Source organism: Armigeres subalbatus, chromosome 3 (assembly GCF_024139115.2).
Source record: "Armigeres subalbatus isolate Guangzhou_Male chromosome 3, GZ_Asu_2, whole genome shotgun sequence".
Taxonomy (NCBI): Eukaryota; Metazoa; Arthropoda; class Insecta; order Diptera; family Culicidae; genus Armigeres; species Armigeres subalbatus.
The window spans coordinates 357679139-357705012 of record NC_085141.1 but is presented as its reverse complement, the minus strand read 5'-3'; the positions used below and the strand labels follow the sequence as shown (position 1 = coordinate 357705012).

The 25874-nt window shown below is 37.6% G+C and overlaps 3 long non-coding RNA genes and 1 pseudogene across 5 annotated transcripts; 1 reads left to right on the top strand and 3 right to left on the bottom strand.

Annotated features, from left to right (window-relative positions):
• Window positions 1-3738: 3738 nt before the first annotated feature.
• On the bottom strand, window positions 3739-4383 carry LOC134223337 (uncharacterized). The gene is made up of 2 exons (XR_009982531.1): window positions 4071-4383; window positions 3739-3921 (listed from the first exon to the last, which is right to left on the bottom strand). It is a non-coding gene; the product is annotated as an uncharacterized LOC134223337 (long non-coding RNA).
• Window positions 4384-8051: 3668 nt separating this feature from the next.
• On the bottom strand, window positions 8052-8775 carry LOC134223336 (phosphatidylinositol N-acetylglucosaminyltransferase subunit P-like; annotated as a pseudogene).
• A 4218-nt stretch (window positions 8776-12993) lies between these two features.
• Window positions 12994-13667, top strand: LOC134223335 (uncharacterized). Its single transcript, XR_009982530.1, has 3 exons — window positions 12994-13329; window positions 13391-13532; window positions 13599-13667. It is a non-coding gene; the product is annotated as an uncharacterized LOC134223335 (long non-coding RNA).
• Window positions 13668-16907: 3240 nt separating this feature from the next.
• Window positions 16908-25370, bottom strand: LOC134223334 (uncharacterized). 3 transcript variants are annotated; one of them, XR_009982528.1, is made up of 3 exons: window positions 25166-25370; window positions 17707-18051; window positions 16908-17647 (listed from the first exon to the last, which is right to left on the bottom strand). It is a non-coding gene; the product is annotated as an uncharacterized LOC134223334 (long non-coding RNA). The 3 variants fall into 3 exon arrangements; XR_009982529.1 differs by lacking the exon at window positions 25166-25370 and adding an exon at window positions 20650-21202; XR_009982527.1 differs by lacking the exon at window positions 25166-25370 and adding an exon at window positions 18103-18234.
• Between the last annotated feature and the right edge of the window lie 504 nt (window positions 25371-25874).

The following is a 25874-nucleotide window of genomic DNA, read 5'->3' as shown; positions in this document are numbered from 1 at the left end:
ATAATTTCGCACTTAGCTTTGTTAAAGTTTACACTCAGTCCTTTCTGGGCAAGCTTCCGGACCGAAATCAAACCACTGTCCAGTCCCGGAACGTATAACACCTCTCTCATTACTACCTCGTTCACTTCGCCGCTGCCATCGATACACTTCAGCGTGCCTTCGCCTACTCCGGCAGATTTCACGGTGGAACCATCCACCAACGTCACATCTCGCTTCACATTCACGTCGATTTTGCTGAAGAATGCCCGGTCACTGGTCATGTGGCTCGAACAGCCACTATCCACGTACCAGTTCCCCTGCTGCCGATCGCCTCCCACGCTGAAACAAATTCGGGGGTCCCTCTTCGCTGCCGTTTTCGCTTCCGGCTCCCGCAGCATCGGGCAATTCATCCGGATGTGTCCCGGTTTTCGGCATTGGTAACAAATTCGTTCCCTCGCACGTTCGCTTCTTCTTCTTCTTCTGTGCACACTTAATGCCCGGTCCTCACACTCACGGGACATTCCTGCACGCTTCTCCATCCGTCGGTGGTACTCGTCCATCAGCCGCTGTTTCACAAACTCGATCGTCTGGTCCGCGTCTGGCCGGCTCTCCAACGCCGTCACCAGACCGTCGTATGACTCCGGCAAACTCCGGTAGATCATCGCGACCTGCAGCGAACTTTCGATCTTTTGACCGGCACACGATAGCCTATCAAACAGCTCTTCGATGGCGAACAGGTGCGCTTCCATATCCGCACCTTCTTCGTAGTTAAAACTACACAGCTTCTTCAGAAGCGACACTCGCGACGTAACCGTAGCCTTTTCGTGGTACTTCTTCAATTTCTTCCACACATCGACCGCCGATTTGGCGTCTTTCACTAACGGCAACTGATTATCTTCGACGTTAAGAATAATCATTGCCCTCGCCTTCTGATCTTCTTTCGACCATATCGCAGTCTCTGGCTCCGGTTTCTTCTCATTCACCGTATGCCACAGGTCGACACTGATCAGAAGCATTTCAATTTTAATTTTCCACGTTTGGTAATTCTTATTACCCAAACGCGCGATCGAAACTTTTTCAGCCATTTCGAAATCGTTCGTTTTCTGATGGCGCACACTGTAATCCCGTACACACACGAAGTCGGTACACAACAATGTCTTCGATCACCACCGGCTACAGTTACAGCTCGTTGCACAAAATGGTTCTCAGTCCGCACTAATTGCTTCCGAATCCAGCTTCGATGGAACGAAACACAGCTGGCAATCCGGACACTAACCACCTCCCGGTAATCACTTTTAACCATGTACAATGTTCTCAGCTGCTTTAACCACCCACTGCAGCACAGTCTAACGAGTGGAACAAATTTGCTCCCGCCGAACGACAAGCACAAAGGGTAGCGTCCGCGGGCAAACTTTCACACTCCGGGTCTATTTTCTCAGCGAAATCCACCGTTTTCTCCACTATCACTGGGCCAATAACCTGTGGGAAGTTGTCACTGAGGCTTCCCACGGTAAACAGCGGAACCGACACAACTCCCGGCGGGGTACTTCGGACGCGTAAAGTGGACGAGAAAAACAAGCGATTCGCTCTCCGCGGTGGTCGTTTATTTACTACTATTTACATTCAACATACAATAGACAACAACATATTCACAGGGATGGCAAGGGATTATAAACATCGTACACATAACATTAGACTTGTCCAACATTCAACACATATTAGTACCATATATGGTTGGTGTCTTGGCTAAATGCGAGGAAGGCAGTATCACTACTCGGTGAATTAAGTTAGGATTTTTCTCTATGAGCGAACCTCGGAGAAAAGCGAAAATCGTGCTTACTTGATGAATTTCTTTTTTCGTTTCATAACTTTTATGCCTGACTCACTTTTCGCGAAAATTCCCGAAGATATACCTTTAGGACTCTCGAATGCAAACCTCCATCCCGAATCCCGAAGGATCTTCTCCAGAATTCCCGTATGAATTCCTGCAGAACTGAAGAAGGAATTCCTCCACAATTCCCGAAGGAATTCTCATACACAGAGAAAAAAATAATTGTGCTTTTGAGAATATTGTGGTTTTATTTTAAGAGTCGTACTGTTTTGGTAGTTTTGAATAGCGAAACATTGATTGTTAGAACAAAAGTGTTAATTTGACAGTACTTTTCTCAACCAAATATTGTAATTTTAAAAGCGATAAAGTTTCTAATAAAAGATCAAAAACTATCAATTGGGATGACCATTTTTTTCAATTTTGGCAACAGTGGCTGTAAATAAAATCTTCCCGGCAACTGATTAAAATATTCCGCGCTTCCTCAATCCATCAAACGAGCGCTCGTCGATCTGGGATCCTTGTCCGTGTATGCAACTATTTCCCAAAGCCCAGGAAACAATCGCAAAATTTCAGAGTACCCTATATAGAAAGTGTTGTGTTTGCCAAGCAGCAATATTTGCATTATACCCACCCGGAGCTAACATGCACCCGTTTCCGCAAGTGATGTACACACCGCTTTCATCGAAATTACCTCCATCAGTCGGTGAAAAATCTAACGAAGCATCGAGGAAGCATAGCGTTTCATGGCGGTGGAAATCATTAAGCCAACCTGCAACCGCAGGTTTGTGGTTGGATCATTGAGTTGGAATCGACTGGAACGGCCCAACGAATACGCCGACGTTATTCTGAAACCCCGAGCCGGAAAAGGCTTATTCGCGAGTTAATATATTTCCTGATGGTAAGTGAGTGCAACCTTTTACATTGACCAGCTAACCTAGGTTACTTTAATTTTATCAGATGCGACATTCCTGAGCAGCAATACGTAAGCTAGTGCAACAATACCAACATCCCCTAGGCCAGGTAGATTCCGTCTGATTCCAGAAAATGTACCAGGATCAAGACCATTATTCACCGGCGGCAGCGGCGACGAAAAACAAAAAATATGCCAAACACTCGGATAATCTAACAACTCTTCGTATATGAACGGAAATAAAATATTAAATAAAAACAAAATCATTTTTAATCACAAATGAATTTTCATTCCATAGTTTGTATACAATAATTTAAGTAGAAATAAACTCAAATTTACAATACGAACAACTTGTTGTTTTGAAAGCGCCAGTAGTTAATTCAAATGCAAAAAACACATTTCATTTTAAGAGCGAAACTTTTATTTTAAAAAGTCAATGGTTCTTTCCGAAGTAATATTTTTGCGTTGGTAAATTTAACAGTTCTATACTTTCTACTGAAAATCACTAACTCATTTTCTTAACTTTACCAACGATTCTTTTAGTTTTACCAACGATTTTTTTTTGTGTGTAGGACTCCCTTCAGAATTGCCGATGGAATTTATTCAGGATCTCCTCAGGATTCCAGAAGAAAGATTACCGAAAGAAGTTTTACATTTCACTACACAGAAAGAAAAATCACTATTAAAATTAAAAAAACCATTGGTAAAATTAAAAAGTTGCATTGGTTCTTTTTCGTAGAGAGTTCCATATGTTCAAAATAAAAGTACGCCAACTTTTGTCATAATCATGGTTCAAAAATTGCCAAACGCTTTGAAATTAAAAGTTTGAACATTCAAATTGAAAATATTCATACTGTGATAAATAGAGCAAATATTTTCATTCGGAATTGAAAATTTCAATTTCTAATTAAAGGAACATCCCCTCTTCTCCCTTGTACCCTTCAATCATCTTTCAGTTTTAAATAAAACCAATCAAATCCCCATAATTGCTTTTACTTTTTATTTCATGATTTCAGCATTTTTCTTAATTTAAACGATGTATACACTGCTTATAACGAGGCCTATAAGCTGGAGGCTGGAGCATCATCCACAACACGGTGGCCACTTTTTTTTCAGTATAATAGTCCGGGATCCAGCCCCTGGCCAGAGTGAGGGGTGCGCATCATTTGGGGTTGTATGTGGGCATTGCGCCATAAATTACCTGTAGATGAGAAATTTTACATTAATAACATTATGAGCTTCATGCCAACCAACTCCGATACTTCTAGCGCTATTGCAGCACCGGAGCGGGGCGTTGTTTTTGACGATTGGTAGCTCCAGCGTAAGCACTTTTTCAAAAATAAGACCTACCTTCGTATTCCTAAATTCTGGAGGACAGCTTTATTTTTTTAATTCTGGAGGACAGCTGCACAACAAAATGTTCCAGCAGCAAAAACAAAAACCGTATACCATTTCGAAACCTTCTTCTTCTTCTTCTCTGTTTTGTTCAGAACTTTTTGTTGACAGATGAACAATTTTTTGATAGTTTAACAGTTTTTGAAATTAAGAAGTTGAACTTTTAAAATTACACTCAGGAAAGATAAAAAACACTTTTGAATGAAATGCATAACTTTCTTTTAATGTTATTTCACTTTTATTTTTACGAAAATTTGCAACTTTTCCGATTGAAAGTGCATAATTTTTAAAGGTACAATTTTATTTTTTTCTGTGAAATTTTTATAGTGAAATCCTCCATGATTCCCGAACGAATCCATTCACGACTCCCAAGGAATCCCTTCAGGACTCTCGGAAAAATCTTACAGAACTGAAGAAGGAATTTTTCTTCAATTTCCGGACGAATTTTCCCAGGACTTCCGAAGAAATCCCTGCAGAACTCAATGAGGAATCTTCCACTATTCCCATAAGAATCCCTCCTCGATTTTTTCCATGATTCCCGAAAAAATATCCCCAGGATTCCCGGAGAAATACCTCCAGGAATCCGGATGGAATTCCTCCAGGATTCCTAAAGGGATTCCACCAGGGATTCCACAAGAATTCTTGGAGGAATTTCTCCAGAATTTCAGAATATACTTTTTCAAAGCTCCCGAAGCAGGGATCCCCAAAGAATTCCTGAAAGAATTCCTTCAACATACCAGAAGGAATCCCTCCAGAATTCCCTAAGGATTTTTTTTTTCAACTGCCACTTCCTGATTGCCGGGAATATTAGGGGCAAGCCACACCTCGGGAAAATTTTCCGCCATTACTCATCCTCATCTATCCTCGTCATCTCCACGCATCCTTTCGACATGATGCGAAAAATATCGCAACGAATTGAATCAAAAGAAATTTTATGTTTATGTTTTACTATTGCTAGATACCGAGAAGCATCGAATCATCAATCTAGATGTGTCGCATCCCTCGGAGAAGCTGAAGGAGGAAAAGAAGCAAGAGGCAAAGCAGTAGGAATCCAAAGGTCAGAGTCTTGAAAATGTGGATGACGATTCGTCCGGAATTTCCGATTTCTTTTCCTATGATGAGTACGATGAGGAGATCAGAAAGGAGTACCAAGCAAGTCGGTCTCGCCCTCTGATAAGAGTAAAAGAAAATAAGCTAGGGGAAGCTTCGAAGTGGAAGAAGAATCATCCGAGACAGCAAAGGGGTTATTCTAAATGACGGCCATGCGGCGAAGGGCCGTTGAAAGCCCAAGCAACCAGAAGTTCAGATTTTACTTAAATTTACTCTTAACCGAACTAATTAGTTCACTATGGTTCACATCAAGTTCCAAGGATCCTTAACGGAACTTTAAAGTTCACTTTTACGCTCCCACCATACACAAAATTACTTAAAATGAGAGCTGATTAAGCCAAAATAGCCCTTCTTATCCGAACTTCTGGTTGCTTGGGAGGGCATCCAAGCGCAATAAAATCGGTAGCAACTTCTACGAGACGCACAACGTTTAGAATCGAAACAGGAACAAGAAGCCGAAGGCGCCCTAAAATTGTTTTTCGTGTTGGCGTAGCATTAATTTAGATAGTTAAGCAGAGATCTTTCTTTGGATCTTTCAATAAATATATCCTAATAATTGATTTGTTTCAATTTCTGACATCGTTTATCGACAGTCAAAATAAGTGCTTGCACTCACATGATAAAATTAAGCTTTGGAATTAGATTGGTACCAGTTTAAAAATATTGTTGAGGTATTGACGAACCCCTCGATGTGTTTCCCGCCGTGCTATTGGAGAACCCTTTGTAGCGTTTCCGCTTTGTAATCACATGAGCAGCAGCGATGCATCCGCCATTATTATCGTTTTAGTTACCGGTGTATTCAGATATGTTTGGAATAAAGTTAATGATATTAAATACTAAACCGGGCTTTTGACTATAACAAACATGGTGTCAGAAGAAATCGCATGCTTCTAAGTATTTTCGGCGTCATCGAGTGAAATTGCGACAATTTTCTTGGATAAAAAAAAAATTCTGTAATTAAAAGTCGCAACGGCGGCCATTTTGAGAAGCGAAAAAAGTGATCAGTGAATCCTCATCGACATGGATGGAGATCAATTTAGGATGTTTCTGGAACATCAAACCAGAATCTTTTCACAGCTCATGAATTCAGTAGTGGCCGGAAATAGACCAGCTGATACAGCCACGCAACTACAGGCGAGTACATCAGGTGTTGCCATTCCTCAACCGTCACCACTGAAATTGGAAGGTGACATGTCAGAAAATTTTGAATTTTTCGAGCGAAGCTTGAAAAATTACTCGAAAGCTATCGGTATGGACAAGTGGCCAGCTACGGATAATGAAAGAATAGTGAGCTTTCTGTTAACCGTAATCGGCGGGCCGGCGAGGAAAAAGTTCTTCAACTTCGAGCTTACGGCGCAACAGAAAACTGATCCACAAGCAGCTCTCGCGGCGATCAAGGATAATACTATGTTCGCACTAGGGCCTTGTAACATGTTATTCGGCTATCTTGATGAGCTTTCTTTTGTCGATAATTTGAATAACATGTTATTCAGGCTGTAGTGCGAACATAGTATAAGGTGATCGCTAAAAGGAATCTAATCATAGATCGACTTGATTTTTTCTCGGCTGGACCAACGACTGGTGAAATAATAGACAATTTGAGTTCCAGGTTAAAAGTACTTGCTGAAGTGGCCAAGCTGGGAGTTCTAGAGAAGGAACTTCTAGCTTACAAGATTTCTCCAGAATTCGGGATCCCTAAGGATTTTTTTTTTCAACTGCCACTTCCTGATTGCCGGGAATATTAGGGGCAAGCCACACCTCGGGAAAGTTTTCCGCCATTACTCATCCTCATCACGCAGAAAAAAGTATGGTACAAATAAACATATTTGAGGTAAATTCTAACAAATGTTCAGTTTGTTCTAGCACCAAACATAAATACGTTTGAAACAAACATAATGTTACATTTGAAGCAAACAAAAACTATTTTTAAATCAAATATGCATTTTAAGTTGCTTCAACCACCGAAATTATTGAATCAAACATGAATATTATTGTTTTGGTTCGACCGCAAAAATATTTTCCTATCAATTATTGCAATATTTATATTCTGGTAGCATTTGACTACCAGATTCCACAATTGGTAACGTTCATATTTCATTTACTTACCTTATTGTACCTGAAAAACATCCTCATCAGCAATTTGGAAGCAAGAAAAAACTTGCTTCCCTTTCTTTGCTGGAATCCAATCGGACCTGACCCGAACTGAAGTTTTTGTTTACTTTTTGCAAGAGCGAGCGAGGGGCTACCCACTAGTGCACGCATAAAACAAACAGGCATTAAATTTAATTTTCAAAATAAATATGTTTGATTCAAACATATTATCAGTTTGTGAACAAACATGAATATTTTTGAATCAAATGGATGAAATTTGTATCCGTGATCTATCCTCGTCATCTCCACGCATCCTTTCGACACGATGCGAAAAATATCGCAACGAATTGAAGCAGGAGATCAGAAAGCTTGTTCACAAGAGTACCAAAAGCAAGTACTCACAAGTAAGTACAAGAGTAAAGCAAAATCAGAAAGGAATAAAAGGAATCTAATCATAGATCGACTTGATTTTTTCTCGGCTGGACCAACGACTGGTGAAACAATAGACAATTTTAGTTCCAGGTTAAAAGTACTTGCTGAAGTGGCCAAGCTGGGAGTTCTAGAGAAGGAACTTCTAGCTTACAAGATTGTAACAGCTAACAAGTGGCCTAAACTTCGTACAAAAATGTTTGCAATTACGGACATTACTCTCGAGAAAGCTATTGATTTGTGCAGAGCTGAAGAAATTTTTGCCAAGAGGGCACACGAGCTTGGAATCCTAGAAGAGAATAGAGTGACAAAAGTAAGAAGTTCGTCAATACCACCACAAATATTTTTATTTTATTTAGATTGAAACAGTTACAAAGTATCAGGGATTTGTTTCACATAAAATTGTATCAATATCCTTTGATCCGTTCATCGTCTTTGCTTTCGGTACAGCACCCGGCTTACCTCCCCTAGATTCAAATCGGCCACCGCCGGTACCATCTGCCTGGCACGCAGCCGAACCAAGTGGCCCGGATCCTTCCGCCGCATGCAGCGCTCATCTTCCGGGCAGTCGCAGTAGTTCGAGATCCTAACGCTACTCCGTAAGTTGCTAGTCGTCGTCCCCCGGATTGTATGCTTAGAGCAGTACGGCTTCACGGCCCAGTTGTCGAATCCACATACGGTACTATGGCACGGGACACAGCCGGGCAGACCACGAAGGCAAATAACGTTACCCCCACGAGCACCTGGAACGGTATGACCATGGCTATGTACTGTTCCGGAAGGTGTGTCAATCCCAAACCATCCATGGCCAAGGTGGAGATAAATGCCCAAAGTGAGGCCCAGATTACGCACAAAGTAAACAGCGGTATTAACAGCAGGAACAAATAAAATCCATAAATAGCACGGGAAGGTGCAGGGGCGAGTGCATGATCGGCCATTTTCAGTAATCCTCGTACTTCCCGGAAGTAGCCGGCCCAAACTGGTCCAAGGTTTCGCAACAGAGCAGCAGCGATTCAAAGAAAGAAGTTACACCAACTCGAACGTTGTTGGCGATGAAACTCCGCTTTAGTTCGTTATCGATTCGAAGCACGTCGTAGGCAATCTCTGATTCACGGCGCGAAGGAAATGGTATCTTCAAGGAGCTGGATTTGAAATTTTGCAAATTTACATTTGCTGTATGAGTGTTATTGAGTTCTCACCAACCCCAACAGTAATCTCACTGCGTAGGATGTATTAAATAGAAGTGGGTGGTAATCCAGTTTCAGCAAAATCATCCCAAACACTGCGAGAGGAATTGAGTTCTCCAAATGAATAAAAGTGTGCGTGAGTTCGCTGTATTGCTCTCGCAGTGATGATTTTGCTGCAGCTGGATTACCACCCATTATTTTATGCATTTCTCCAAAGCCATCATCGCCAACACTAATGTCACTGTGTAGGATGTGTAAAATAAAAGTGGGTGGGAGAACTCAATACAGCAGATTCACGCACACTTTAATTTATTTAGAGAACTCAATAGATCAACGCAAAATTACTTCCCCAAGGACAAGCATCTCGGAATCCAAAACAAAATGCACTGGCGTTTTCAAGGACACACCACTCAATATTGACTTCTCCAAGCCCAGAATCACCAATACCAATATCACTGTGTAGGATGGATAAAATAAAAGTGGGTGGTAATCTAGTTGCAGCAAAAACGCCATTGAGAGGAATACAGCGGAATGATGCACACTTCTTTTCATTTGGAGAACTCAATTGTGCGTTTTCGCACAACTGTCATTTTTATTATTCCACGTATGCTGCGACGCAGCAAAGCTGAAATATCGATAGTTAAGTTGAAAACCGGAATGTGGGACTATCGAAGTTGGATTTTTCTCGCAATCCATACGTTAAACCCAACTTCCCAACAAACCCAAATTAGCCCCTAGTTAGACTAGCGTGCCACTAGCGAAGTAGGGGTTAACGTACGGATTGCGAGAAAAATCCAACTTCGATAGTCCCCCATTCCGGTTTTCTACTCAATTGTGTATAATAAAAACAAAAGTTGTCCGCTGCCTCCGTACTGAGTGGTGTGCCCTTGAAAACGTGAGTGAATTTATTTTTGGATTCTGTTCCGCTTCCGAAGCATTTTCCGATGAAAACAGAATCCCAGAATCACCAACACTAATGTCACTGTGTAGGATGTTTAAAATAAAAGTTGGTGGTAATCCAGTTGCAGAAAAATCATCACAAACACTGCGAGAGGAATACAGCGAACTCACGCACACTTTTATTCATTTGGAGAACTTAATATAGACGAATCCAATTAAAAATAAGAAGAAGACACACGGCGGTGTTAACTTCGACAGATCCCTCAGCACAGCATAGGAAGATCATTTTAAAATGCTCATAATAAATTTTAGACAAAATGTAATTAAAATCTGATTGATGAACGATACGGAAAAAGTTCTGAATTACATCTTTGGAAGCTCATCTCAATTTTTTTTGAATATTTTCCAAAAATGTATCGATCATACACTTCGGAACTTTTTCCGTATCATGCATCAATGAAATTTTAATTACATTTTATCTTGAATTTATTATAAGCATTTTCAAATGATCTTCCTATGCTGGATCTGTCAAAGTTAACACCGTCGTGTGTCTTCTTCTTATTTTTACTTAGATTCGTACATACACTACTAAAAATCCACACATATTTATTGGCAAAAATCCATAGATTTAATTAATGATGTATATCAGCGGACACATAACCATTCTCCACGCGAGCTACTAATAAAATATATATTCAATTAAACTATATGTGTGGTCTCGAATTAGCAATTATTTAATTTATGTGTGGTTCTATATTGTCGGGCCGCCACCAAACCGGACCGCGCGATTGAGCACTCGCGCTGCGACGCGAGTCGCGACAATTTGAAATATTTCATTAGTAGTGCGCATCATGCACACATGTATGTACTATCATGCGCACTAATCAGAAATGAGTTGCGACGTCTGATAACTGCAGATATTTCATTTTATTGAAAACAAATTTTCGATTTTCTACTATACACGGAATATCGATTATATTAGGAAGGAGCTATTGCAAAAATCTATAACGGCGACACATATATCTTATATAGATATTTTTGGCAGTGTAAGGCTATCTGACGTTTAATCATCTTTCTCTTGCACGCGCACGTAAAGGATAGGATTTGTTTTCATACGGAAACGCTTCGGAAACGTTTCCGTATGAAAACAAACCCTATCCCGTCTGTGCGCGTGCAAGAGAAAGATGATAAACGTCAGATAGCCTTATAAGGCTTGCTGACGGTAAGTCATCTTTCTCTTACTAGCGCACGAAAAGGGTAAGATTCGGAAGCGTTTCCCGATGAAAACAAGTCTTATCTTTTATGTGTACGTGTAAGAGACAGATGATCAAACGTCAGCAAGCCTTATTTTCCACATGACGAATCGAACATTGGTGTGTGTGTAAGTGAATTTGATGAACTCCTGCGCAGGTCTATATATTACACTGCAAACCCGGCATTACTCATTAGACAGTAAAATGGACCCATCTTTTGACGATAGCTAGGGTAAGTGCCCGAACACATTGTGAACGGCAATGCGGCAGAACGGTAACGGCAAATTTCCAACACATGGAACTAAATGGTGCAGTCCACAATGACGGCGCTGCGGCAAAAGTGACATTGTACTAAATCTCAGAAATTTGGAAACTTGCGGAACAGCAAAGCGGTAGACGTCAAACGTCCCAATCAAGATGAACAAATAAGAATGCCTGAGGTACTTTTAGAGATAAATTGTAAACAAATATATTTTGCATAAAAATCTGCTCACGAATGTTTATATTTCCGAAGAAACAGCAGGACATGATACACTCCTTTTATTATGCTAATAAGACTGAAAATAGTGAAAAAAAAATTTACAAAAATAAACTGTTTGCGGCTATTTTGAACTACCAGTCGTGACTTTCAACAGTTCACATTGCGAGTAGGTTTGCGGCAAAGCGTTCACATCGTGTTCGCGCACTAAGGTAGGGCTTTAGTGCTCCGTCTTCTCCCCCTGCACTGAAGGCCACTTTTTTGTTATGGCGAGGCAATTTTTATGCAAACTTTTAATTTTCAGGCATGCAATATTTTTCAGGGTCACATTTCTCATGTCATGCCACAATTTCAATGTCATGGAACATTTTACATGTCATGAAACATTTTTCATGGCAGGCATTATTTTCCGTGTCATGAAACATTTTTCATGTCATGCAACATTTTAATGTCGAGCAGCATTTTTCATGTCATGAAACATTTTTTATGTCATGCAACATTTTTAATGTCGAGCAACATTATTCATGTCATGCAACATTTTTTATTTTATGCAACATTTTTCATGTCATGCAACATTTTTCATGCCACTTTTTCAATGTTATGCAACATTTTTCATTTTATGCAACATTTTACATGTCATGCAACATTTTCCGTGCCATGAAACATTTTTCATGTAATGCAACATTTTTCATTTCATGTAACATTTTTCATGTCATGCAACATTCCCAAGTAACACCAAGCATTACAATATTGCACATATATCAATCACAAATCGGCATGCTAAATGCTAATAGCATTAGATCAGTTTTAATGATGTGAAGTTGCATTTATTTATCAACTGTCAGACAACGATACTCTAAATCAGCATAACGAATGCAGCAATGCATTACTGGTGCTTTATTTCAATATGTCAAAGTATTGTGGATTTACTTGACCAATGGATTCGAAGGTCGGCTCACTTGCCTATTTCAAACGTTCCCTTCTCCAGCAAGGTTTGCCAAACTCAATAAATGTTTGGTATATTACCTTGTTTTTTGCTCCTTGTCTATGAAAACAGATGTCAAAACATCGGAAAAAGAAAGAGAAGTCCGAGGGAAACAGCAAAAAACACGTGGCAGACTAGTCAGTTTTGACAGATTTTACTATAAGGTTTGCTAACGTTGATCGTCTTTCTCTTGCACGCGCACGGAGGGGATAGGATTTGTTTTCATCGGGAAACGCTTCCGAAGCGTTTCCCGATGAAAACAAATCCTATTCATTCTGTGCGCGCACAAGAGAAAGATGATCAAACGTCAGCAAGCTCTATGAAGACGGGTGTGAAGGTGAAAACGGCGATTTCAACGACAGTTCAAGGAGCGACTATTTCGAACGGTCGGGTCATTGACGAATACATAGACCGAAATGTCCGGTACAAAGCCATTGAAAATTGGGGCACCATTTCTTCTTCTTTATTTTGGAAAAAATACCCCTCGTGGGTGACGCATTACACAAATATTGTGCAAGCGAATTGACTTACCCCTCCCGACGTTTTGACAGTTTTGTTATTTTGTTTCATCTTTTCGCGTTTGTTTTGCTCATTTTGTTTTTCGGTTATAAAACAACAACTGGTCACTGTCACCAATCCAAAAGTGTAATTATCACAACAGAAGCTTTTCGGATGCAGCGATCAAAATGATGATTCTCCAGGACCGCCAACTGGCGATGATCTCTGCAGCCGCAAAGAACGAATCAGAATTTAAAGAGGAGCCTACGTATTGCAATAATAGGTAAATTAAACTGAGATCCAACCGACCACTCAAAGTAACATATTCTTTATTACCACAACAGAACTAGCAGCAGTCGTGAACCGATAAGTACTTCTCGGACCACAGCAATTCCGGTAACACCCCCAACAGCAACGAACATTTTACAACCTATCATATCCAAGAATATCATTTTGGACTAATCTGGCATTAATTTCGGTTGATTGGTGAGTGTTTTTTCCCAGTAGACTTTTTGTTAATATTTTAACGTATGACATTTTTATCAATGATAGGCGCGACAAAGAAGACGGTCCAGTTTACATGATAAATGATGTATTGGTGGAACCAAAAACCAGAGCCTACACACTTAAAAAAAATTACAGTATACGGTAATTTTTTACCGAACTTTCAACAGCTGAACGTACGGTAATCTGTTCGGTAATCAAAAACATTACCGAACGTTCGGTACTTGAACATTTTGATAAACTGTCAAAAAATACCGTACAGTTCGGTAACAAAAAATTTTATGATCTGTCAAAAACTACCGTACCGTTCGGTAATTTCTGTAACGCAGGTACCGTACCAATTCGGTAATTTTTGTTTTCAAAGTTTAATTCATTATTTTCGAACTTTACTAAATAAAACAATACTAAAATTGCAGATTATTTATTATTATTTATGTCCAGAAGTATGAATCACAATTCACCGTATATCACACGACAAGTACTTAAACATGCTTAAACTAATGACTAGCTTTGTTGCTTCCAAATTACCCTTCCTTAATTAATTTAAAATTTTCTTGCTGTATATTCGAAAATTCCGAATCTTGAATGGATTTATGCAAATACGGACACAACAGCATGATGTTTGTGTACTATGCATTTTAGGAAATCAAAATGTGCATACCACCCATTGCAAGTGCCTCATGTGCAATCGAAAAATGTGTTCCACACAGAAAATTGTAGGTTTCCAAGGTTATGGCTGATATGACGGTGGGACCCAGAATCATATCCAGAAACATGTTCCTGACAGAAGAACCGGAGAAACCTGAAAACAATTTTGATTGTGAAATAGTTAAATGCAAGCTTAGGCCCGATTAGACGAGCATCCTGCTTCTGTAGCTGCTGCTATACCTGTTCAATTGCCTTCAAACTCCGGCCACGAGATCAAAACTTCTTCACCATCGATCACTATAACCGCAAGACTTTTGTTTCAGAAAATGGCTGACAGTTTGACAGTTGAGTTAAGTTTACCGTACTTCGGCAATTCACATGACATTTTACATTTTGTTCGGTAATGTGTTTACCGTATTCAGTGATTGTGAATTTTTACCGAATGAATTGTATTTTTTTCTACCGAACACGTTAAATAAATTCAAGATTAACGGATCGTTCGGTAAAGATTTACAAATTTACGGTGAAACTGATCAACTGTACCGAAAAGTCGGTACTATTTCATGTTTACCGAAGTATTTCGTCAATTTTTTTACCGAACAGCAAAATCGAATCTAAGTGTGTATGCAGCTAGTACCGTTAAGTTAATTATGGATTTGCTAGCATTTGTTATACTGCACACCGAGCATCAACGAGAAATAAATCATTGCCATCTTGACCCGTAAATAAAGGTCAATGAAAATTAGGTTATGCGTCTGCCCCACATCATCTCTCGACTTTCACTCGCAAAAGTACGATGTTCCTGGAGCACATAGATTATTCGTGATTGAATCCTGATCAGCGTATTCCTCAAAGTTTATATGCAGCGGTAATTCGTCGACACTTTTAGTTCTTTGTTCCTAAGTACGATCGATGAGTCAACGAAATTTCAGCTGCGCATCTGTCGCCGCGTTTAAATACGTTGACGCCAGTGAATATAATAAAATAATAATCGATTGTTTGATATTAACCAACAAACCAACTCAATTAAACTGAGACTAACTTGAAAGCATTACTACTTGATACTATGTATGTACTGAAAGAAAAAAAAACTTGCAGAAGTAAAGTTTTCATATTAATAAACTGAACAATCCTTTTCTACTGAAAAATCAATAACTCATTGTCTTTTTTGTACTCACGATTCTTCTAGTTTTCCCAACGAGCTTTTCTTATGTTATTCTCAATCCTCCGTTTGGGTTTAATTCGCGGAATCGGGGAATGATTCTTTTATGATGGGAATTCAAAGAGCGGTTTGACGCACGACTACAAAGCAAGACCATCAGACTGATTAGAGGTGGGTGTAGTAACTGGGTTAACTTCCCGCTCAGACTAGAAAATTAGCCTCATGATATATTTTACTTCTTCTCCATATGCAAACTAAAACTGCCTGCTTTTTACTTAGTATTCTGTTAGCATTTCCTCAGTTAATAATTGAAAGCTTTCTATGTTATCTATTGCATGAGTATGTATCTTGTTTGTCAGGTACAATGGATACACCATGCTTAGGGAACCAAAAATGTTTCCGACCCGAAAATATACTAGGCTGAACTAAGAATCGAACTCGCCATTTTCTAATGAATGAAAACTAAGTTACGAGGTGGCAGTGTCCCAATCAATCAATCCTTATTAACCAATAAATCTCAATCAATCAACAAATCTCAATTAATCAATCAATCATTCTCAGTTCATCAATCAATATCAATCAATCAATCGCAATTAATCAATCAATAAATCAATTAACCAATCTCAATAAATCATCCTTTATCAATCAATCAATCTCAATTAATCAATCAGTCATTTTTTTTAAATCTTTATTAAAGTGTATTTAATCTACAGATTAAGTTCAACACCGACAATCAGTCATTCTCAGTCAAGCAATCAATATCAATCAATGTTAATTAATTAATAAATGTCAATTAACCAATCAAATCAATCAAATAATCAATCAATCACTATCAAACAATCTCAATTAATCAATCAACCATCTCAATCAATGTTAATTAATTAATAAATGTCAATTAACCAATCAATATCGATCAATCAATCAACAAATCTCAATTAATCACTCTCAGTTAATCAATCGCAATCAATCAATAAATCTATATCAATCAATCTCAATCAAGCAATATCTAATCAATCAATTAATCGCAATCAAACAGTTAATCAATTAATATTTCTCAGTCAATCTCAATCAATAAATCATTTTGTTGTTAACGTTCGTTTTAGTTCTTTCATTGGAAAGGAAACAGTTTTGATTTATTTTTTTTTATTAAATTTACAATTAGATTTAAAAATTTATTCAATGGTTTCGTAATATACTATATTTAGAACTGTTTGGCTATTCATTCTCCAACCTATTGTGACTTTGAGTAAATCAGTTTCACCTCATATTTTCGTTATAGCTGGCAGCGTTTGAATTTGAACATCAAAATTGATTCCCTAATACAACTAATTACTTCGAGAATCTTAATTGTTGGAGTTATGCTCCGTCGAGTTGAAGACGAAGAAGCAATGGCAACAGCGTCAGCTATTTCTATCATTAAGCTAAGGTTCTAAGTTGAAAAAGAACAATTTCGAAAACAAATTACCTAAAAAAATATTTGGTTGAATAAAACCTAAATAAAACCAAATAATAATTTACTTTAAGTGATTTAAAATAAAAGTTTATTACTCAATAAAACCAAATCAATTTAATCTGAATTACAATCAAATGAATATCATGATTTCTAACTATGTAACAAATGTTGCGAAAAAATAGATTAGGTATTATTTTTATTATACTGTAAATGATTACCTAAAAGAATGGATAATGCTATTCTTGGCTCTTGTACACATGCATATGGACAGCTTTGACGAGAGCTTTTTGTTCTGTTGGAGACAGTCGCAGTCGCACCCGGTTTAATCTCCGTTACTGAGATCATCAGCATGCTGGAGTGATGCATCTCGCTCTTTTGATTATGTACCATACCGGGCAAATATATAAACAAATCAATATTTCGCAAAAAAAAAAACAAAACAAATAAGCCTATAGTGCACATTATTATCCTTTTTTTTATATTCGTCAACAGCTGGCAGCTTTTTGGCATGCCTTCTTAATTTAATTCTACTATATAAATATATTTACAATATACAGTCTTTATCAACCTATTCGTTGTTGGATGTTGGGCAATTAGCGAAACTGATTACCGAAAGATTAAAATTACGCGATCGACGAAACCGGAACTGGCTGGATGATCAGGAGCAGCTTCGGGTCAGTAAGCGTTAACCGCAGCAGGTACCGGGTCACCTGCTAGGCTGCTCCGCAGTAGCCGTGTAGAGATTTGACGGTATATAATCCCGAAACTTGTGAGAGCAGTAAGGATGCTGGAAGTACTGTGAAAGCCCCGTTCCGTCACCACAGGTGCAAAGATCTAAAAATATATTCTATATCAAAATAAAAACTAAAACATGTTACGGATGAATAGCTTACCGTTGAATCAAGATCATCGGTGTGGAAGCTTCTTTGGCATCGCATAGTAGCAAAGAAAATCAGCCCTCGGTACGAAAACGAATAGCCTCGGAAATAGCAGCCTTTGCTTTCAATTTTTAGTCCGAATCACGCAAATGTCCACGTTCCCCAAGCGATTTATCGATAGCTCCGCTGTGGATTGTTCCTCCAATGGCCTGCTAACCTTCTCTAACCTGCTTCTGGGGATGCTCCAGACTCGGCTCCAGACCCGTCAAATCAAGTATTATTGTTGGTTTCCTTCGTGGTATCTTACAGCTGCTGATCAATATGGCGAAACGAACGGTTTTCCGCAGCATGCTTAATGTTCTGAAAATATAGCAAATTAATAGTAAAGGTAATAAAATTCCATTGAATTACCAGTTGAATAAAAATATTTGGTCAGGATGTCACAGCAGCAGGATCGAAAACAGCGATAGCCTTCGCTACGAGCAGGAATCGTAGCACCGGAACTGGCAGCAAAGGGTGGGATAATATGCAGCTCCGCAACCCCGATAAAAAATATCATTAAAATATCATAAATTTTATTGTTACAACACCATTTAAAACATAATTTTTACCTTTGAATATAATGGAATTTTGACAATAAAATCACATGAGAAATAATGGTTTTCCATGAAAAAATGAATGGTAAATGGGACTTTAACAATTAAAAAGGGGGGTTGTTATGTATCTTTACAATAAAAATCGAAAATTTTCCATACAAAATTCGGAGCAAAACAATTGATTTTACGGTTCTTCAATGGGATGATTTCGAGCGACAAAACAATAGAAAACATTGTGTTTTAAATGTTTTCAATTACTGTTTCTATTGTTTTACAATAGGAATACAACAGGATTTAGAATACATTATACTCCAATATTACAATAAAAATACAATACAATTAATTGTTTTACATATCATTTTATTTTCGTCCGGTTTTTTAGCATATCTTTAGACGAATCCAGCGCACTACTTCCAAAGTTAAGTGGGTTGCCTGTATCTGGAGAAAAATCCAACATCGGTTAAAAAAGTGTACTAACTTTGTTCCGAATAGATATAAACCTGTGAAAAATGTAAAAAATGTCAGTTTTATTAGAAAAAATACTTCGAGAAGAAAAGAAAAATTACCTGCATCAGTTCTTATTATATCCCCTTGGTGAGATTGGCCAACGATCTTCAATCAGTGACCAGCAAGCAGCAGTACAGTCAAATTTCACTCGTTGGGCTATCTTTAGATGGGCTACGATTTAGTTGGGCGCCCGTTAGTTGGGCTGTAGCCCACTTAAAACGAAGGTGGACGTCAAATTATGACATAAACGGCAGTTTTTTTTTCTTTTTCGCAGTTGGCAGCTCTGAATTTCTATTGTATTGGCTGATTTGACAGCTGAAATCTCAGCCCAACTAACGAAAGTCTTTCACTAGATGGGCTACGAGTTTAGCCCAACGAGCGAAAGTTGACTGTATTTTATTTATCATAAGCTTCATTTCTGTAAAGGAACAAGGATACATGTTACCAGGCATGTCATCAGGTACTATGATGATAAAATTTTCATTTATTTTTTGTTCGGGATGAACCACTGCGTTCATTATGTACATTGAACTTTTGTAGTATAACACGCAGCAGAATTTCTTACGATTAAACTAAAAATCTATATTATTGATTTCAATAATCGGTCTATTATTGAATTAAAAAGGTGTGATTGTTGATTCTACAATATATTATTATTCAAACAACAATAATAATTGAATTTCAACAATATTTATTGTTGTTTTTAACTTTACTTGAATAAAGATAATCGTGTATTTTTTAATGCGTATGTTGTATTGCCATTTCAGTTATCTCCAAAATAAAAATAAAAATCTCCGTGAAAGTGTAATTTTGATTTTGGAAGATGTTATTAGGTCCTAAAAGTTTTCTGGATGTACTGGCAACTCATGTAAGTTCAAATATTTAAAATAATTTAAATCCATAAAGTGATTTTTCTTAAACTCTTCCAGAATAAAAGGGTTCCTACGTTCCAGTGTCCGGAATGAATGTTGAAGCTCAAGTTGTCAGAAATAAGCTTCACGAATGAACAAATGGCGAAAATGTCTGGTAAATAGAGATGAAATTTTAACTTCGAAGCAAAACTTCATAGTCATATCTCTTTTTTCAGAATATTCACTCATTGTCACGTCCTGGATACATCCTAACAATTGAAATAGGGCATCAGAAGATTTGTTATTTAAAAAAATATATTAATATATGTCTAATTGAATCAAAAATATAAAAAATCTCAACATTCATTTGTTTCTTATTTTCTTTAACCTAAAAAAAGAAAAAATATAAACTATATATAAATCATTATTGCATCAACAATATTATATTGTTGAATCTACTGTGTTCATATATTGAAACAATAATAAAGCTACAATTATTTCAACAATAATATTGTTGTTTCAACAATAACGTGAGTTGAACCTTTGATTGTTGTGATTGTAGAAACAACAATATTATGGATTATTTCAAACGGTAAATATTATTAGCCCTGAGCTAACAATATTTATTGTTGAATTCAACTCGAAATATTGTTGTTTCTACAATACATTTCTGTGCGTGAAGATTACGATTACCGGTGGTGAGTATAAGCCGCAGTATCATTACTTGACACTTTACCGGTCGCTAGTAAACGCGCTGCTAAAACAGTAGCGCAGCTGACAGGTGACCAAATTGACCAAATAACAGCGCTACTATTTGATGAACTATCAAACGTCGAACGTCACCGATACGGAATGCAGCCACCGAAATGATAACCGAAAATACCGAAAATAGTGACCGATGCGAAAAAGAGTGACTAATCTAAAATGACAGTACAGTGAGAGTGATCAAAATACTCGCGCCCAGTAATGATGCTCTAACGCGCTTCAACACTTTAGATACTCACCACGGTACAGAAGCCATAGTGATCTACCGCTTTCCCAGCAGCAGAAACTGCAATGAAAAAAACACTTTTTGCACCATACAGTTTCATTATTTTCATCTCTTCACTAATTATAAACAAAACTGTACACGGTCAAATGAATCCAGCCATTCTCCGAGTAAATTAAAAGCAAAAGTTTTTGTTCCCTTTAATTTTTTTGAAATCAAATTTTTATTGCAGAACATTTCTAGACCTGCAACAAGACCTGCAATATGAAAATATATACTTGAGAACCGGTATAACATTTTTATTTATTTAACAAACAAAGCTATTGTAATTTTATTGTTTTCAATTGTTATTTCATCAATATAATAAATCCATGAAATATTCCAAAATTATATTAATTCAATAACATTAGACGGATTTCCAGATCATCCAAACCGAATACTTTTAAAAATTGTTTAGTTTTTGGATGAGCAATACTAAACATAAGCGAACAATAAAAATATAATAGAATATATCGGAAACATTTAAATATATTGTGATTTTAATGTACGTACAATAAAGATCTTTTACAACCGTGAATATTTTACAATAAGCATACAATAGTTTGTATTGTTTGCCACACAATCTATTGTATTTCAATGGGTTATGTCATACAAGTTACTGTAAATTTTTATCCGGGAATACATGAAGTTTAACAACAGGAGGCAAAGGGTGCACTCTGAGAAAAATGTATACTAATTAGATTAAAAGTCATTCTAACTGGCTATTTGCCTGGTTGACCCCGACTAAGTATAAGTACCACATAAACGAGCCTAGTATAACTTCAAGTTATTATGATCTAGCATACTTTGAGGCCAGTTCTTTTTTTACTGTAGATGGATTCTGCAATGAAATGTGTTGTTTTGATTTGAAGAATAAGGAGAATAACGAAAATAAATAAAATACACATAGCGTTTTATTATCTTAAACCTAAGAGAACATGGTGTAATTAATTAATTATTATTGTCAGCATGCCGGTGACTATCGTGATTAATTCGTAATAACATTTATGATTAAATTACAATAAAAGTCATCTTCGCCAACTAGTGAGTAAGAAATTCTAGCACTACAAATTGTGTGCATCTCAGAGCAGCTGATGTCTTGTTTGGTTTTTTTTCTAGCTATTTCGCTCGGGCCATAATTTGTCAATCCACTTTGAATTCCTCCAGCATGCACGCCTTGATTTTTACGGGGGTTTTCCAGAATTGAAATCTTCCTGGAACCATAACCAATATTTACAAGTTAATATAATATCGTAATAATGCATTTTTATATGGAAGAGGTCATACCATCTCAGAAGAATGGGAACTTACCACTTAAAGAAGTGTTTTTCATTTCCATGTCCGTAAGGCAGTCCAACTTGTAGTAGCCATATTCGACGGAGCGGCGAATACAGACAATGTGTGCATCTCAGCACTTTCACACCATTTCCGTTTGACAATCTTTTAAAATTAGGTAAACTTGCGGTAAACTATACACCATTAATTTTGTGCGTCCAGCAATCCTCGCGGCAAACTTTGAAGGTACGGAAGAGCAATTTAAAAAAATTCGCGGTATCTGTCGGAACAGTTTCCACTTGTGCAAAAATAGTCGCGTGCCAATCACAAAGAATACATAGAAACATATTTGGGGACAAATCTACCTTAGATTAAGTTTTAACGTTAGGTAGTATAAAATTTAATCAATCCATAGTTTAAATTGAAAAAATGTCAATATAGGTTAAATTTTAATCTAACATCAATTTTCTTTATTTCTGAGTGTGGATCTGAAATTAAAAAGTTGAAAATATTATAAAGAATTGGATTAGAATTTTCAATCATTTAGCACAGACAAACAGACGTAACAACTTGAACATTATATCGTTCAACTCCTCTACCACTATCTTGCGAGCATGTTACACGAAACAATGTTTCGTATCGCATTGTCACCAGAAGGCGCTGTAGTGGAATGTCAAACTCGAAGGAATACGACGCTAGCGCCTCTAGTTGTGAAACACGCAATCAATCAAATTCAAATTGATCGTTGAAGTCATGGTCGATGGTAATTTCTCTAGTGTTACGTCTGTTTGTCTGTGCATTTACCTTACTCAAAAAACGAGTCCTGTTATGTTTTGCTATAACGAACTTATTGATTCTGATGGGTTCGATTAAGTTCCATTTTTACTAATAATGTTTACATATGTTTACTAATAATATAAGTAAATATTACCAATATTATCAGTAAATTTCACATTACCTATATATGGGTGAATTAAGTACCCATAAATAGGTTAACTGATCTAAGGCCGGTCGCAATGCTGTTGGGTTTTGTATATGGCGTGTTTGGAAATCAAATTAGAACTGAAACTAGCAGATCGCAACGCAGAGTTGCAGTTTTATTTTTCGAGCACTTTTTGAAACTGATTTGCAACTGCTCGACTGGTTTGTTGCAAATAGAACCTGATTTGAAACTTGAATGAAACTGAGTTTCAAATTTATTTAATTGTGTTTGTTTGTTTGAGATGATGGACAAACTCATTGTTGTTCGTATACGAGGTAAAAACTACCGCGAAAAATGTTAGTTTGTTTTATTTTTGTTTTATGAAAAAATAAAACCAAGTTGCATTTCGTTTACAACTCTGCGTTGCGGGCACCAAGTTGTAGTTCTATTTTGACAGTTATAAATTTCATAACATCAAGCAGTACACTCTGAAATAAATTTATTCTAAATAGTTTAAAAGTCATTCTAAATGACTATTTGCCTGGTTGACCCCAAATTAGTATTCTATCCGAAAATACCGGGATAGTATAAATTTCAAAAAATGTTCTATAGTATAAGTAAGCACTATGATTGGTTAGCTTATTTTGGATTTGGTCATAGTTTCTAGGTTATGTTTGTTTCTTGTCACTGGGTTCTCCTTCAATGATATTGAAAAGAAATAGCAAAATAAGATAAATACATGTTTTATTCTCCATTTATAAATAATTCGGCATTCCGTCACATTCGTGATGGTCGTTGATGCTTCTGATGATGAGCCGGCCGAAGCATTGGGGGTTCACCTGAAGGTACGGGAGCGGGACAGCGGGACATAGTTAACACGCTGAACATAGAAGTGGATTAGTGTTGGTCGTCTTCCGGTGCTCAAGTAATCCTCCTCCATTCTCCATGGTTCTACAAGGTCCGTGTAGAAAGTGTAGCTAATCTTGTTTCATTCATATTGAATTCAACGATCTGGGAAACATAATTATTTGAATAGAAACAACCTCCGAAAACTGACGCTGTCTTACCAAAATAAGAGGCCGAGTTTTTCCTATCAAATAATCCGCTGGGAACAGGGGTAGCTGTTCCCTTGTCGTAGCTGGCAGGTGTTAGAGCGTCTTCTTGCACTGACGCTGTGTGAGTAGTTCCGGGATCAGGTGTACTAACTTTTTACGGGTTAAAGGCAGGAGGTGTCGTCCTTGAGAAAGGGCTGCAGTTCTGTTCTGGAAATTGCCCAAACAGGCCACCAAACGGATAAAAACCGCGTGCACTAGTTGCTCCATTTGTAGCAGTTCGAATTGGATGGCGTTCTCGGCAATATCCACTTCCACTGCCAATTGCCTTGTCGTGTGGCTCCGATCAATTGCTAATAGAGTCCAATTTTGGACTTTTAAGTTAGATTGCGGTCTGTAAAACACTCTGGATTTGTAATAGAAGTTCGCGGAGCACTTGCGATGGAGCGACTGTTATTTTTGGCCGAGTTTTTGCCTGGAAAGTCCACCGGAAAATACTCGAACCGACATTGTTGCACACGCGATTTGATGGAATTTTGCAAATGACAGAATGCAAACAAAAATATTTTTACGTTATTCCGGGTTAGTATAAATTATAATTCTCGATAGTATACTGTTTATACTTTGTAAGGTTTAAAAGTGCATAATGACTGGAAAGAATAATTGTAAATCCGTTACGGATTAATTTTATTTCTGAGTGTACCAAACTGAAACTGCAACTGTAGGGCATAAATCTCGCTTAACTTTTCAAAAGAACCTGAGTAACATTTTATTCATGAATTAACTTGAGTGCTGCAATCGAAAGCTTTCATATTGGTCTGTTCCTTGTAATATTCAAATTAATTCACGAAAAATGTTACTTAGGTTTTTTGAAAAGTTAAGCTATGAATGTATCATCGTGTTAGTTTTATTATATACGAATGCAAAAATAATAACCCGGCTTACAAACCTTTCAAGTAACAGCTGTGGAAGTGATTAATGAACACTAAGCTGCGAGGCGACAATGTCCCAGTGGATTATATGATGTCAATAAGACTTTGATTATGTATTGTATATACTTCAGCCTGAATCGAAACAGACATAAATGGCTCAACTGAACGGAAGATAATATCCAATTCTAAACTAAAACTTCGTGATAATTATGTTCAGTTATTATGCTATTACGAAAATGTTTCAGGTTTATGAAAAGGCATCTAATTAAAAGTACCTATTTCAATTTTTATCAATGTTTGAAAAGGACTCACCTCCAGCGCATAATCCAGCAGCAAAATCAACGTATTAGCACAATAAATGTGGAAATTTATCACCCTCGACTGCTGCAGATTGGTCGATCAATCTTCGGCGTTTATCGTTTTGCGTCAGTATTACTAGCCTTAATTAGTTGATGCTTAGTGACCATGATGTTGCTTTTTGCATTGAAACTTTTCGTTTCGTCACTGAAACCATTGACACTTGTCTTCAGCGACTGCTTCCGCGATAGAGCATTTGCATATTTCATTTACTCATACATCTATATTGCTGTCAAAATGTGCATTTGACAACTAAATTTTCAGCCAAAAGCTCTATTTTTTGACACCGGTGCACTCACACAACTAATCCACATCAGTTGTCAAAAAATCAGGAGTACCAACTTGACCACTATCTCCTTGTCGCCGAGTCTGGCGCTGAGTGCTCGGCGCGGAAACCCAAAGGTGGGAATAAAATTTTGGGGCTTATGCGCAATAATACGATTTGCAACCAGCGCATTCTTGGAAAGCCAGAAGTTGACGATGTGAATCCGCTAGGGGATCTAAATTCCGGAACAACTCCAACTGGGGCGTCTCACTGCAACACGCAAGAATTTGAATGCATTCCCGAACAAAGAACCGCACGGCTATTTAAGTTCGTGGATGGAAGGTCATTGACATGTCGGTTCAGGGAGTCATTGCACTGAGGATGCACAAAGATCTTCGG